This window comes from Macrobrachium nipponense, chromosome 11, assembly GCF_015104395.2.
Source record: "Macrobrachium nipponense isolate FS-2020 chromosome 11, ASM1510439v2, whole genome shotgun sequence".
NCBI classification, from domain to species: Eukaryota; Metazoa; Arthropoda; class Malacostraca; order Decapoda; family Palaemonidae; genus Macrobrachium; species Macrobrachium nipponense.
Window position 1 is genome coordinate 73,406,727 of NC_061087.1, and position 15,539 is coordinate 73,422,265.

The 15,539-nt window shown below is 39.1% G+C and overlaps 1 long non-coding RNA gene across 2 annotated transcripts in view; it reads right to left on the reverse strand.

Moving 5' to 3' along the window:
• Positions 1-15,539, reverse strand: part of LOC135206280 (uncharacterized) — a 96,175-nt gene that overhangs the window by 23,800 nt on the left and 56,836 nt on the right. For both annotated transcript variants that reach the window (XR_010312725.1, XR_010312722.1), the window contains exon 4: positions 10-105. This is a non-coding gene — a long non-coding RNA (uncharacterized LOC135206280). The remainder of the gene's footprint in view (positions 1-9; positions 106-15,539) is intronic.

Here is a 15,539-nt window from a genome sequence, read left to right on the forward strand (position 1 = left end):
ATATCATACCTAAATTGCCTAAGTTTTAACTGGATAATGATCTGCTGGGAATAGATACCTCAACTTCAAATCACTGCATCTAAGTAGGTGGTTAAATTCAAACCTCTGAAAAGAAAACCAAAATCAAATTTTGGACATCAGTATTTATGCAGATTATAGCAGATTTTGATTTGTAGCAAACTTTATGAATAAAAGAGACTATTGCATATATATAATGTTGTAAGAAGCAGGAATATTTTGCTGATCTAAATGTACATCACTTAACCCTCTTACGTCGATTGGACGTATTAAACGTCGAGTCAAAATGTCTCCCGTATGCCGATTGGACGTATCATACGTCGGCTCAAAAAAGTTTTTTTAAAAATTCGCGGAAAAATACTTACAGGCCTACCAGCCGAAAACTTTTGAATCACGCGCCTTGGGGGATGCTGGGAGTTCACGGATCAAGGCGTTGTTTTGTTTACAATCGCTACGCAGGCGCGCAAGCGCGAATTTCTTTCTTATCGCACTAAAAAGTATCAGTGACACATCTAAAATATTATTTCGTCATTTTGACATAATTTTTGCACCATTTTAAATTATCCTTTACATGAAGTATTATATATGAAAATGTGCGCAATTTCATGTAAAATACAAAAAAAAAAAATACTCATGATTGTAGCTTTTATCAGTTTAGAAATATTTTCATATAAATAACGATAAGTGCAAAAATTTCAACCTTCGGTCAACTCGGACTCTACCGAAATGGTCGAGAAACGCAATTGCAAGCTAAAATTCTTATATTATAGTAATATTTAATCATTTGCCTTCATTTTGCAACAAATTGGACGTCTCTAGCACAATATTTCAATTTATGGTGAATTTATGAAAAAACTTTTTCCTCACGTTTGTGCGATAACTCTTCCGATAAATTTTTTCGTGCGATTGTCCTAATGTTTGCACCCTTTTAAATTTGCCGTTACATAAAGTTTTATATATGGAAATGTGCGCAATTTCATGCACAATACAACAAAAAATAACCCATGGTTGTAGCTTTTATCAGTTTCGAAATATTTTCATATAAATAACGTTAAGTGCAAAAATTTCAACTTTCGGTCAACTTTGACTCTACCGAAATGGTCGAAAAACGCAATTGTAAGCTAAAACTCTTATATTCTAGTAATATTCAATCATTTACCTTCATTTTGCAATGACTTGGAAATCTCTAGCACAATATTTCGATTTATGGTGAATTATGAAAAAAAAAAAAAAAAAAAAAAAAAAAAAAAACAGTTTCCTTACGTCCGCGGGGTAACTCTTCCGAAAAAATCAGAATTTTTTTTGTGCGATTGTCGAAATGTTTGCACCATTTAAAATTAGCTGTTACATAAAGTTTTATAATATGAAAATGTGCGCAATTTCATGTAGAATACAACTAAAAATGATTGAAGGTTGTAGCTTTTCTCTTTTTTCGAAATATTTGCATATAAATCACGATAAATAGAAAAAAAATCACGTTCGGTCAAATTTGACTCTACCGAAATAGTTGAAAAACGCAATTGTAAGTTAAAACTCTTACGGCCTAGTAATATTCCATAATTTTTCTTCATTTTGAAACAAATTTGAAGTCTCTAGAACAATATTGTGATTTATGGTGAATTTTTGAAAAATATATTTACCTTCACTCCGCACGCCGATTCGCGGCCGCAAGTCTCCGAAATACGTACATCGCATTATCCCAATATTTGTTCCTTTTCATATTAGCCGTTTTATAGAGTTTCATATATAAAAATGTGTGCAAATACATGAAGAATACAATAAAAAATAAGTGAAGGTTGTAGCTTTTTCCATCTCCGAAATATGTGCATATAAAAAAATATATATAAAAATTTCGACATTCGGTCAAATTTAACTCGTCCGAAATGGTCGAAATCTGCAATTCTAAATCTAAAACTCTTACAGTATCGTAATATTAAATAATTTGTCTTCATTTTGAAACAAATTGGAAGTCTCTTTTTTTTTTTTTTAAAAGGGGGGAAAAAAAACAAAAAAAAAAATATTTAGAATTACGGTGAATTTTTTAAAATAACATTTTTTACGTCCGCGCGTTACGAATTCGTACATCATTTTGTGATAATATTTTTCCGGTGTTGCTTTTATTGTTTTACTATGTATTATATATCAAAATGATTGTAATTTAGTGTACAATACAACGGAAAAAAAAGTAACTCATTAGCTTTGACCGTTTTTTGCACAGCGTGATTTGAATACGTATAATTATCTATGAATTTTTTTTTCCGCTACCATATCTCGCATTATTTACATATGATAATGATATTATTTTTAATTTCTGATGATTGCATACTAAACTTCAGGCAATGACAAAAAAAATGAGCCAAAAATGAACTCTTAATCTTGAAAACTAAGCGTGCTGTGATTTTTTGAAAAATTATTTTTTCCGATTCCGCGCTCACTCCAAACTAGCGCCGGCATACAGGAGAGGTTTTGATTTTTAGGGCTTCGGCGTAAGAGGGTTAACATAAGCAATGGAATACCCATAGTGACTACTTAACTCTAAACCACTTTCTTTAGAAGACTCACTTGGTTTCCTTGATTTATGTAATTAACATTACCACAAAGCCTAAAGCTGATCAATGCAAACTTTTCCCATAAAATATCCATGAATAAACAGCCTTTAACACAACTGAGAAACTACAATTAAATTTAATTTACAAGTCTTAAGCTATTCATAAAAATTATATCCTCTACTTAAATTTCCTTGTCTTTAGAGGAAAATAAAAGTTTTTCATATCTATTGTAACCACACTGCAAGTTTGCACAGAATTATACTTTTCATTTCCTACAGATATTTAATTTTTCATTTTTCTGACAAAATACAGCTTTGGCAATGAATGAAAAACTAGCTGTACAGTACTGAAAACAATAAAATAAACAATCCTCAAGAAATTTTCTGGATTAATCTTGTCATCTGACCTTAAACCAACTCGAATAGAGCTCCTAAAAATTTGAAACATTCTTTAAATATGAACTTCTATGTGCTGCCAAACACTCTTCAGAATGGGGTGTGATCTAGTATCTGAGCCCAACAATTACTCCACAAATAATGTCTTACTCAAAGCCAGCCATGAATGCAGTGAAGTTTTACCTATATAAATCAGTAAAACTTCAAATGGAATCTTTGTGCTAAATAATCAAGAAAAATGACACAACCAAAACAACATGTACATACAAAAAGATGGTGTAGCAATGCGCTCTCCTCTCAAGTACTCATGGGTGACATATCGAATATGTACTAAATATACAGTTGTATAACAAAAATGATCAAACTATCACATATAAGTCTTTCAAGCATACTAAGAGTAAAGAATTTGTGCATGCCAAATGTCTCATTGTTTTGATTAAAGGGTTTGATTTGAGAGAGACTTCTCAAGTAGAATACTTTAAAAAATATATTTATTTTCAAGTTAATATGAAAAACATTTGACTTCACACATTTTCTTTTCATTACTAAGAATTATTTCATCATAATACTACAAGCTTTATGTTTTTATCCTTTATCGGAGTGAAAACAGTAAAATGTGTTCGTTCATGCCCCATAGTTTTGACTAAAATACATTTCTCTCAAATGTTATGTCACGTTTGATAGTACTATACCAAAATTTGCAGGAGTTTCATCTATGTTGCCGTTGCACGATAATAGTCATTAGCTGATGAACATTGCTTTCTAAACTTCAGCTACAACTTGCAGCTTAAATTTAGCAGTATATTTCCTTGCCAATCTTTTCTTCACAGCAAATAAGGATATAGTAATATAAAAATATATCAGGTCTATTCTGCTTAACGTCATTTGTAACATAACTATGGTAATTTTTTACTATGATGATTGAATTGCAAGCAAACCGCTGCTATCTGATTCAGTTGTTCATAACAAATCAGCTCTTTCTCGTTCGGTTGTTTATGGCTGTATGTGCTTACACAACAAGCATAACATTACTAACGATACTTTTAGCATTCTCTTTACTTTTTTTAACTTCACTAGAAGGTGGGATAGATGAAGAGATGGAGAAAAAGAGGTTAGCCTACTGTAATTTGGCATAAAAAAATTAGCTCGCATGATACACGAGACACATGATAAATTTTTTAGGGTGAAAATTTGGGGGTCGCATGATACGAGATCACGTGTTACATGAGTATATACAGTATATCAAAGTATGATATTGTTAGAATACAATAAAGTTTTGTACATACTTACCCAGCAGATATATACTTAGCTTATGTCTCTGACGTCCGACAGAAATTCGAATTTCGCGGCACATGCTGCAGGTAGGTCAGGTGATCTACCCCCCTGCCGCTGGGTGGCAGGAATAGGAACCGTTCCCGTTCTAGAACCAGATTTTCTCTTCCACCTGTCTCCTGAGGGGAGGCTGGGTGGGCCATTCATCGTATATATCTGCCGGGTAAGTATGTACAAAACTTTATTGTATTCTAACAATATCATTTTTGTACATGCAACTTCCCCGGCAGATATATACTTAGCTGATTGACACCCTTGGTGGTGGGTAAGAGACAACTATTTACTGAATAGACAGGTAAACAACATACGTTGTAGGTAATAAATAAATAAAACCTTGGTTCCTACTTGTTCAGGCGGAAGATTCCATGGCTAATGCCTAGGAATCTGCTTCACCTCAAGAGCCTCAGCGAGGATGTGACCATGGCTAAGAGTTCTTGTGGGTCTGTCGATGGGGTCTTATCCATTTACTCGACAGAGCCTCTTACATGACAATATGCCTATGTCTAGTGGCATAATTAAGGAGCACAACACCGATCCCGATCACCTGATCCTAACACGAGGGTTAGTGCTTAAGTTGAAAAGAGTTATCCCCAAACTCCTTTCAAACAACCCAAAGAAAAAACACGACGTTAACTAAAATTTAACTCACTAGTTAGGATCAGTATCGGCTCCCTATCCCAGCAATGTATCCGCAGACACGTATCAACCAAGAGAGAAGGATCTCTCGTAGGTTATCTTGACATCCTTCGGATATGGGAAGTCAACACAGAGTGCATCTCCCGTATGTGACAGCTAATATGTCCTTATGAATATGTTAAGGAAAGAAAAGAACAAGAATACAGAAAAGCTCGCACTTCATGCGCTTTTAATTCTCAGCTGTTTGAAGGAATCATCAATGCACTTGTCAAGTGCTTAGGAGATCACATTGTCTCAAAGAAGGCCAGGGCATTCTTTGATATAGATCTCTTCTGGGTGAAGCCTGGAGCCTGGCTAGCGCCTCGCGCCTGGCTGGAGCCTTGCGCCTGAATGGCGCCTAGAGCCTGGCTGGCGCCTCGCGCCTGGCTGGCGCCTCGCGCCTGGCTGGCGCCTGATTGGCTCCTCCCTCCTGGCTAGCGCCTCGCGCCTGGCTGGAGCCTTGCGTCTGGCTGGCGCCTTGCGCCTGGAGCTTGGCAGAAGACTTCATGATTACTGTCTATGAGTCTGCATGCCTCAAGAGTTTCAGCGAGGTAGGGACCTATGACTGACAAACCCTTCTGGATCATGTCAATGGGGGCTAGCCCGCTTACACGACAGAGCCTTCTCGGATCGTGCCAATGGGGGCTGACCCACTTACATGGCAGAGCCTTACCTGTATCATATCAATGGGGACTAGCCCTCTTACATGACAGAGCTTTAGGTTTCTCTTTACTGGAAGGAGCCTTGCGCCTGGATGGATCCTCAATCCTGACTGGAGCCTAGCCTTGAAGGAGCCTGGCACCTGGATGGCGCTGGCTGGCTTCTAGAGCCTGGCTGGCTTCTAGAGCCTGGCTGGCTCTAGAGCCTGGCTGGCTCCTAGAGCCTGCTGGCTCCTAGAGCCTGGCTGGCGCCTCGCGCCTGGCTTGGCTCCTCCACACTTGCTGGAGCTTCGAGCTTGGAAGAGTCTCTAGGCTGTCTTGGCGATGTCCACATCGGACACTCTTATATCTGTCCGATTTGTTCGCCTCTGGCGCATTTGCGCCAGGTTGAAGGCCCGCTCCTTCTCAGTATCCGGCCATGACAGAGTTCCTTGGAACTGTCCGCCTCTGGCGTTTTTCGCCTGTATTGGCATTTGGCGCTTGGCTGGCGCTACATTGTCCGAGAGTCCTGAACAACCACATAGTTTATCAGGAGACTGGAGAAGGGTGGAAGAAACTCTTCCCCTTTGAGCTTTTGGCCCCTGGCAAGGGGAGGTGAATTTTAGGTCAGTCTACACCCAGTAGACGACAGGATATCTAACAATACGAGAGAGAAGAGTCTTCCTCCGAGGAGGATCCTTCGTGAACACTTCTTTTGCTAACGAGATCTCTTCTTACATGTTGATGAGGTTCCTCGTTGCAGAATCTTCCCTATCCTTGCCCGAAGGAAGGGAAGGAGTCTGGAAGTCGGAGGAGACTCTGAGCTGAAATTGGGCGGAACCCTGATTTCTAGCTCTTATTGTATTCTTCTGAATACCTTCTGGGAAGCATTTTGAGCCCTCATCGCACCCTGAAGACTCTGTAGGCAAACGTTTAAACCATCTCTTCTTCTGTAGATGAAAATGTAAGTACCCTGCCTGGGCAACTAAACTTCTATCTGAAAGCGTTGCGTCAGGAATAGAGGGATTTAGTTCTTTTGCCAGACATACTATGCTGGCAAGAACCCATTGCCGAGTCTCCATTGAATCTGATGCGAGATTCCAATGCACAAAAAATTCACTTGTCTTCTTGGTCGTTTAGGGCTAAGAGAAACAAAGAATTCCTTCATAAACTTCCTCAAAGAAGTTTGATGAGGAGCAGTTCCATTTTGTCGGAACACGGAATCTGTGGCCACAAAAAAAAAATTCCATTCGAAGTACATGATATCCTACTCTGTTTCCGTAGTTTGCGGTATCGTATAGATCCCGAAGATCTTAATCCTCTGTTATCTCTAATTTCCCCACCTTGTAGAGACAGAGTATAGCCTTTTACTGCGTTCTTTGATAGCAGATATATCATAGGTGATTCTTCCCTCTGAAAGTGAAGAAAAAACCTCGCTATGTGGTTCACAGAGGTATCGGAAGAGGACAGTTTCCTCATTCCATCTAGCACGATCTGCAGCAATTCTATGTCTTAGCCATGACTATTGTCATTTACCTTGAAAAATCCTCTCATTCATGTCCACTTCTGGTCCAGTCTGCACGTGGAAAGACTCAGAGTGGAGAGGTTTTTCAGGTCTATTTATAATAGATTCTGATAGAATATCCAGATACCCTTGGAAAAACCTTACGAAACATGCTGTGATAAGAACGTGACTTCTGTGAATCCAACCTCTCTAAGGCCAAAATGAGGCATTCATCCTCTCTTCCTTTGACGCCCATTTATCTTAATATCTGTTAAGAATTTATAACTACGGGAAAAAAGACTAAAGTTTATTCCCCTTCTTTAAATTAAAGATGTCGTATATTGCTACCTCTCTTGGTTCGAGGAAAGGAAGCAGTCTATAGGAAGCCTGTTCGTCTTCTACCTTGCGAAGAGATCTATGAAGACTTTCCGCAGGTTCTCAAAACTCTTTTCAATAAATGTTAGACATACGTTAACAGTTATTATCTTCGATCGAGAAGGTTCTCACGGACATGCAAAATCTTGCATCGAACCTTTAAGGATCGTTACGTTCCGTGTCTGTTCCCAAATAGGTTCTCTTTTGTTAACGCGAACAGGGGCGAAAAAAGAGATTCTCGATGCTCTTTGCGATATGAGAGAGTCGTGGAATTGGCCTAAGTGATTAAAAAAAAATCATTTCATCATTCCTTGTAAGCGACCCCTTTCCGATTAAATGGGTAACGAAATCAGGAACGAATCTTGCCGTTACCGAGCCTCCGAGAGGCTACTGGTTTGTTTGTTTGTTTGTATGGTGTTTTTACGTGACTTCCGAACCACGTCGAGAGTGAACTTCTATCACCAGAAATCCACATCTCTCACTCCTCAATGGAATGGCCGAGAATCGAACCCGCGACCACCGAGGTGAGAAGCAAACAAACACCAAACCAACCACTACTGGACTCTTAGGTTAATAACTCGCTAAAACGAGAAAATATCTTGGATGGTACTTCTGGCGGCATTTGGCGCCAGGCTGGCGCTTCTGGCGCAATTTGCGCCAGGCTGGCGCTTCTGACGCTTTGCGCCAGGCTGGCGCTTCCTTCTAGTTCTTTTAAGGTTATGTGCCAGAACATCTGTGCCCTTATGGTAACCCGACATCCTTCACGTGTTAATTCCGTTCTTAGTAGGAAAAAAACTTTTATATACGTAGTATAGTCCCATTCAGGGAAACAACTTCTGCCACTAAGAGAATGTTTCCCATCCGACTCACCCATCTTCTCTTGAGCAATATCCGATTCTAAAAAGGTTGTGTGCGTTTCTCGAAAGGATGAGAGAATTATATTATTTCGTGCTCTGCCGTATTAGACTCCTTTATAATACTGTCACATTGTGGTAAACAGCATTAATCTAGGAAACCTTTGTAAGGATACTAGGAATTCTGTAGTTAACCTCGGTATGCGCATAAGACTTGACCATACAGTAGTCTTAAAGTGAATTCTCTTCTACTACATTCATCTTCTCACTAAGCATGTACTCTAATAAGCCATGCTTTCGTAAGCATGAGAGCATCATATAATATAGAGTTCCGCTGCGTTAGAATCCTTTAATAATGTTACCTACGGTAAACAGCATTGAAAGGTTGTAATATCTTTCTTATTGAAAGCTTCTTAGCAAAAGGCAGACAATATTTTATTTATGTTTGCTTAACTATCCCCTCAATCCGAGGCTAAAACCGCGATTGTAGGGGAGAGACACGGTTAGTTATTCCATCCCGCAGGAGAGAGACATGTAACCAACCACTCATGACCGACACCTACATGTTACTGCGTTGGTCTCTAAGGCGCGATAGCAGTCTCCGTTAGCCGTCTGGCCTTACTCTTCCAGAGTTGCCAGCTACTCCATTAAATAAAGGAGTCTTATAAAATTATTATCGAACTTCAGGAAGTTCTTATTAATGCATATTTAAGCGAAACAAGACTTCGATAAATCTAGAAGCTAAGTAGGTGTTGTCTTAACAATCCCTTTAAGCGTAGTCCCTTCCTAAGGAAATTCCCTGGAAGGATACTGATAATTGAGTTGCTCTACAAAGAAGTAACTACGGTATGTGTGATTTGCCGTATCGTATTCTCATGCAGCAGATACTCTACTACCTTCTTTCCCTGCCGAGGCAGATAAAGGACAAATTTTTACTGTCTTCGTTCTTTTCGTTAATTAGAATGATAGAAAGAGTGATATATATCTCCTTAAGGAAGGAAGTTAATCCAGGAACTCTTTAAATCTTCGTGATTTCCTCATAAATCGCGAAGAGACAGAATTCCTGTTCGTCTGTATGGTTTACGGAAGGAAGTAGATATTTCCAATCCGCCATCATACCCAAACGTCGATGAGATTCTTATAAGAAAAACTCCCAAAGCGCTTGCCTCTTCATAACGAGGGAAGAGCATGAATGAAGGAGTGTGTCCGCATTACTCAAAGAGGAGCCTCGCGACTGACCTCTCTCTCTTAAGAAGATTTGGAATATTCTGGCGCCTGGCTCCTTGCGCCTAGCGCCTGGATAGTTCCGCGCGCCTGGAATGTTCCGCACGCTATAAAGGAGACTCGCTCCTGGAACGTTCGCTTGTGTGGAAGGTCCCGTGCGCCCTGATAGTTCCGAGCGCCTACTAGACCCCTTTTAGAAAGAGCCTCTTGCCCGGAAACGTTCAATGGAAGGATCGTTCTGATTGCCACTGTACTATAAGGCTCCTTGCTCTAGCCGTCTGTTTTTCTGTTGCAATTTGCGCCAGGCTGGCGCTTCGTCTCTTTGAAGGCGCCTTGCGCCAAGAAAAATTTTCTAGAACGCGGCTCGCTCTCAGTTGCTAGAACGCGGCTCGCGTTTGGTTGTAGGAACGCGGCTCGCGCTAGCTGTTTTCTGGAACGCGGCTCGCTGCTGGCTGTTGGAACGTGGCTCACGCTAGCTTGCTGGAATGCGGCTTCCTAAGTTCCTGGCTGGCTCTTGCTCAGTGTTCTCTTAGTTTTTCAGAGAACGCGCTAGATCATCAGAACATATACATTCTTCGTCTTTTCGGATGTAAGATGAAGAGACGCACTTTTTTAAGGATGCCTTTTCAATGGCTATCCTTGGCAGTCGAGGACGCTCTACAGATCCTGCCGAGGAGACGCCTGACCGGTGGGGATTCTCTGAAACCCCCTTACGGCTTTCGACATTCCTTCTCCCCTGGGCTTGGGAGCTTGAAAGAGGTCTAGCCTGGGAGCGAGACAGAGCCGATCAGACGCACCCTCCACTGCAATGGGGAACACTAGTAATCACTTCTTACCTTTCAATAGCTCGCATTTTGAGCCACAATCCTTGTCTTCAAATTGCAATTATGAATTTGAAGTTTCTGCGAAGTAAGAAGGTGATGAGGATGCAACACTACTAGTACTGTTAATACTCTAATTGCTCGTTAGTACGAGTTTCTAAAAAACTTTAAAAGAAACGTATCTAGTTACATGCTTTACTCCCGACTCCCTAAAGTAGGAAGTCAGTATATTTCCTCAATCAATTTCTAACAACTTATTTACACATATTAATGAATAAATATATTTCCCTTTCTTGCAAACTATGTGAGTGTCTACCGAAAAATTTCGGTAGTTACACGTCATATATTCTTCGAAATTTTCGAAGCCAAATTCATTAAAAAGTTAATAAAAGCGTATGCCGAACCAAAGACCCAGTACTTCCCTGCAAAAGACAGCCCAGAAGATCGATGGCGATGAAAAACGAAAATCAAGTCAGGAGGTAGCAACAACATATGTTGACACTACCGCGACAGAGAAAATCTGGTTCTAGAAAAACGGGAACGGTTTTCCTATTCCTGCCACCCAGCGGCAGGGGGGTAGATCACCTGACCTACCTGCAGCGTGTGCCGCGAAATTCGAATTTCTGTCGGACGTCAGAGACATAAGCTAAGTATATATCTGCCGGGGAAGTTGCATGTACAAAATATAATCTTAGAAGCCAATATTAAACATTCTCCAGTAAAGGCTGATTCTGATGACTCACATACTGGAGGAGTTAAGAAATAGAAGAATTCCAGATGCACCTCCTGATCCATGGAAGGCTGTGCATGAAGAGTACAACAAGAAGCCTCTCTATATCTCAAAGTGAGCCTGGCTACCAACTAAGAGGTAAACCAACCAAGGACCGGCAACTGGATGGGAAACCTCATTAGGCCATGGAGGTTTCTGACTGGTTACAGCTTCTGACAGAGATTTGGAAGGTTGACTACTGAGGTGGCTCACAACCAAGGTCAAGCCCTACTTGGAGATTTACTAGAAATCTAAGAACACACTACTGAAGTAAAAAATTGGAAAACCATCAATCATCCCTTTAAAGAAGGCTAAGCTGAAGGCAAGTTGTACTAATCTCCACAAATAAGAGAGGGGCAAATCGTCCACAACTCAAAAAACCTGTAGGTACTGAACACATAAAATGAAGGTGCTCCAGCCCAACTGTTTCAACAACCAATGTCAGTCACAGAAGACAAGCAGAAGCCCACCATCTATCTGTCAGAGATCACATCAATTTTTTCAAATCTACAACTAGGTTGCAAATGACCATGGAATGACATCATCCTGACTGGGAGAACTTAGTGCCTTTGGTGGGTTCAATTACATAAGAAGACCCCAAAGTAAATGAGGGACAAAAGAGACACACTACAGTGCATAGAACAAATCCGACCCTGACCCTTCTGAACTCTTCAAAGAAAAGATGGAGGTAGCATTGTTGATGACTTCTTGATAAGATGGTTGCCATTCAAAATACCAAACAACAACCTGGGGCTCAAAGAAGATGAGTACCATCGAACTTACTTCAGGCCCTGACATTGTAAATCCTTCACTCACCAGAAGGGCTTCCTATCCTGAAGTTAAGGTGATTGCAAGCATGGGGAGAACTGGACAGTGAGAGACTCCATGCAAAAGGCTCTTAGCAATTATCCAGCAAAAGGCCCTTAGCAATTATCCAACAATGAAGATAATGAAGAAGAGGAATCAATTATTAGCTATCTGGAACTGTTAGGAGCATTAAAATACAATCCTCACAGGAGGGTCTGGGATGGCAATGCACACATGCCCACATCCAGCCAACAAATTGGCTTGCCCCTGACCTGAGGAGAGATTCAATTCCCTAAAAAGCAAACTGAATCTCTATCAAAAGCAAACTCAGTGAAACCCATAAGGAGGATGGCGACAGGTTTGACTTAGCTCTACCTGCAGATCCAGGAATCATCACAAGAGCCCTGGAACTCGCCTGCAACACTGCAGACTATCACCCCAAGAAGCCAGTAACCATTAAATGTCTGCATAAGAAGAAAAACCTCTAGGCAAAGCACCAGAATGCCACCACAGGCAGAAAGCCAAAGACATCCAAGGAACATATATAAACCAAATCCAGGATTCAGCATAGGAACCATAGACAGCCAAATGCAGTGAAGACTTTTCTTGAACAAAAAAAAAAAACTTTTCTTGGAAAGAAAATGATGGGAATGTTGAAGAACATATTCTTGCAGAAAGCACAGGGGTGGCTAATTCCATTGAAGTTATAGATAAGAGAACAGACAGAAGATTAGCTTGGGCTTCCAGTGAAAAGAAAAGAAAAAACACAAGGTGACGAGATGCAAAACCACTGTTTCAGGGAAGAAAGGGCAAAACTTCCCAGGAGCCAAGGTGAGTGAATGAGAGGAAAGCCAGGACTGCACGGAAGGATAGAGACTGACACTGATGAGGCAGTCAAGATCCAAAATGCAGCTAATCCAACAGCAGTATAGGATTACTATCTGAGAGAACACAAAAGGTCAGTTTATAATACTGCAGCAATTGGAAACTCCATACCAATTATGAACGGCCATGCAACTGGCAAAAGAAATATTTCAAAACTTACAGGTAAGCAGTTAACCAATGAACAAAGAAAGAAAAGTTAGCCCCATGGGAACCATGACGCCTCCAAATTGCCAACTTCACTGCAAAAAGATAACAGATGCCAATTCTAAGCCCAACCATTTGAGGAAGTGAGGGCCACAAAAGAGTTTTATCAACCCAAGACCCCAACATACGTCACAACCAGTGAAGCCTGCCATGCCTAATACAAAGACAAATAGACCACCATTAAAACTACTAATAGAAGCCCATAATTTTTTAGCCTCAAACACAATACAAAATTGAAATGCCAGAGCAGGATTAAAATTCAATGTCATTTATAAATAGGCAAGCAATGGCAAGTAAATCAAATGCTAATTGTAAGTTGGCTGAGAATGCATGGTGGAACCATTATCTTTGTAACTTTATGCTTTATGCACTTTGACACAACCCCACATAGTTGAGGACTATTTCATCATGAATGGATTTGTGACACTCATTACTATTGTATTTGTGATAAATTCATTGTCAATGACTCAAATATTCTTTTACTACTGAAGCACTTTGCTAAAAATTCTTTCTCTGTTGAACAAACAACAACTACATAACAGTCATCCATAATATTGCAGGTACAAATAAAACTCCAGCATACCAGAACTTCTGCTTTGACGAATGTCTAATTCAAAATACAACCATGTCACAGGCTCAATGTTCATTAGCATAAATTCATTCTTTGGTTTTCATATATAAAAAAAGAAAAATATATGTTCTCTGAAATAACACAAAAGAAAACTAGGTATACATACATCTCCAGAGACTCAAGGTGTCATATTGCTCAAGAACTAAAAGAAAATTGTAAAGCATACTAAAAGCAATCCTTATAATACTACACAAGTAAAAGAAAAATAATGACACTAATGGAGTGGTGCCCATACAGGCAGTTCTCTTTTATCAGCGATTCAGTTTTATGGTGCTTGTCTAGCGCCAAAAAATGTCATTTTTATGGTAAAATAAAACTTTAGTATATACTTACCCAGTACTTACTTAGCTAAGATTTTCTACTCAACGGCAGCTTGAACTTTCCAAATTCAAAGTAGTGATTCTTTTTGTTTCTAAAAGTAACTAGCCACTCCCATTTACATGGCAGGGAAGAGGAATAACTACACTTAACAGCTCAATTTGTTTACATGCTTAAATGTCCATGAGCGAGGAGGAGGGCAGGCTCCATTCGTAATTACTGGATATGTATGTATAAGAAATGTTATCTTATCATAAAACTGTCATTTTTATATAAGTAAGTTACTCAGTAATTACAGTAGAGACCCGGTTCACGACCGTATTAGTACTCGACATAATCGGATTTCGCCACTAAATTTCCAATAAACTTGTATCTGTTTTCAACCAAAAAACCAGTTTCCGACCCCGACCATATGATGTTTGTAAACAAAACTGTTTCCCGTCAGCCGCCGCTAGTTGGCGTCATCCAGTGCTACCAAATGTAGCATAATTTCATGTGTTTTAGCACAATTTGACCCAAGAATTGGAGCTTAGCATAATTTCTTTCACACTTAGGGTTCTAGTACAATTATAGAATGTATTTTCACTAAAATTTTAAATAAAATGCAGAAAATTCCTCAATTTCATACACAGCTATAGTGAATGTATCTACAAGTGAAATTGCCTCAAAAGCAGCACTAACAAATGAGTTAATTGCTAAGTTTGAACCCAACTAAGGAATGTTAAATTTTGTGAATATAAATAAATACCCACACTGGCATGACAAACGATCAGTAGTGTTAATAATGTGTTTTCTTCATGAGTAAAGAATTACTTTTTTTCCTTTTTTAAGTTTTATTTTTTTCAGTAATCAAAATTTTAATTATGTCTGAAGCGATTTTCACACAATTTTCAAGTATTTATTCATTATGTATGTGATCTGTTAAAGAAAAATAGTGTTTCAGTGGCATGATAATGATCAAGTAATAAGTACGTATGTTTTTCTTCTTGAGTAGAGACTGGTTTGTTTGTTTACCTTTTTTTTAGCTTTAATTTTTCAGTAAATATCAGTAAATAACAAAATGTTATATTTGAAGTAATTTTCACACATTTTCAAGTATTTATTAATTGTTTATGTGACCTGTTAAAGAAAAATGGTTCTGAGTGGCATGATAATGATGCAGTAATAAGTAAAATTTGTTGTTTTTCTTCACATTTGTATGTGTGATCTTCACACATTTGTCAAATAGTATAATAGTGATTGCATATCAAATAGTGTACTAGTGATTGCGTATGTGATCTATTAAAGAAAAATGGTGTTTTATTACGAGTTTCCTAACATGTAAAGATCATCAAATTATTAGTTATAATATTGTCTGTTCGTCACTTTTTATCATTTCACCTAATATATAAATGTTTTAAATTTCCATTACATCGTTGTTTTAGCTCGAATGTATTAGAGAAATGAGATAATGATAGATTAATAGCATAATTCTGGCACAAAATTGCACCATATTTGGCATAAATTCTTGCTTGGACCGACTAGCATAATTTAGCATAAC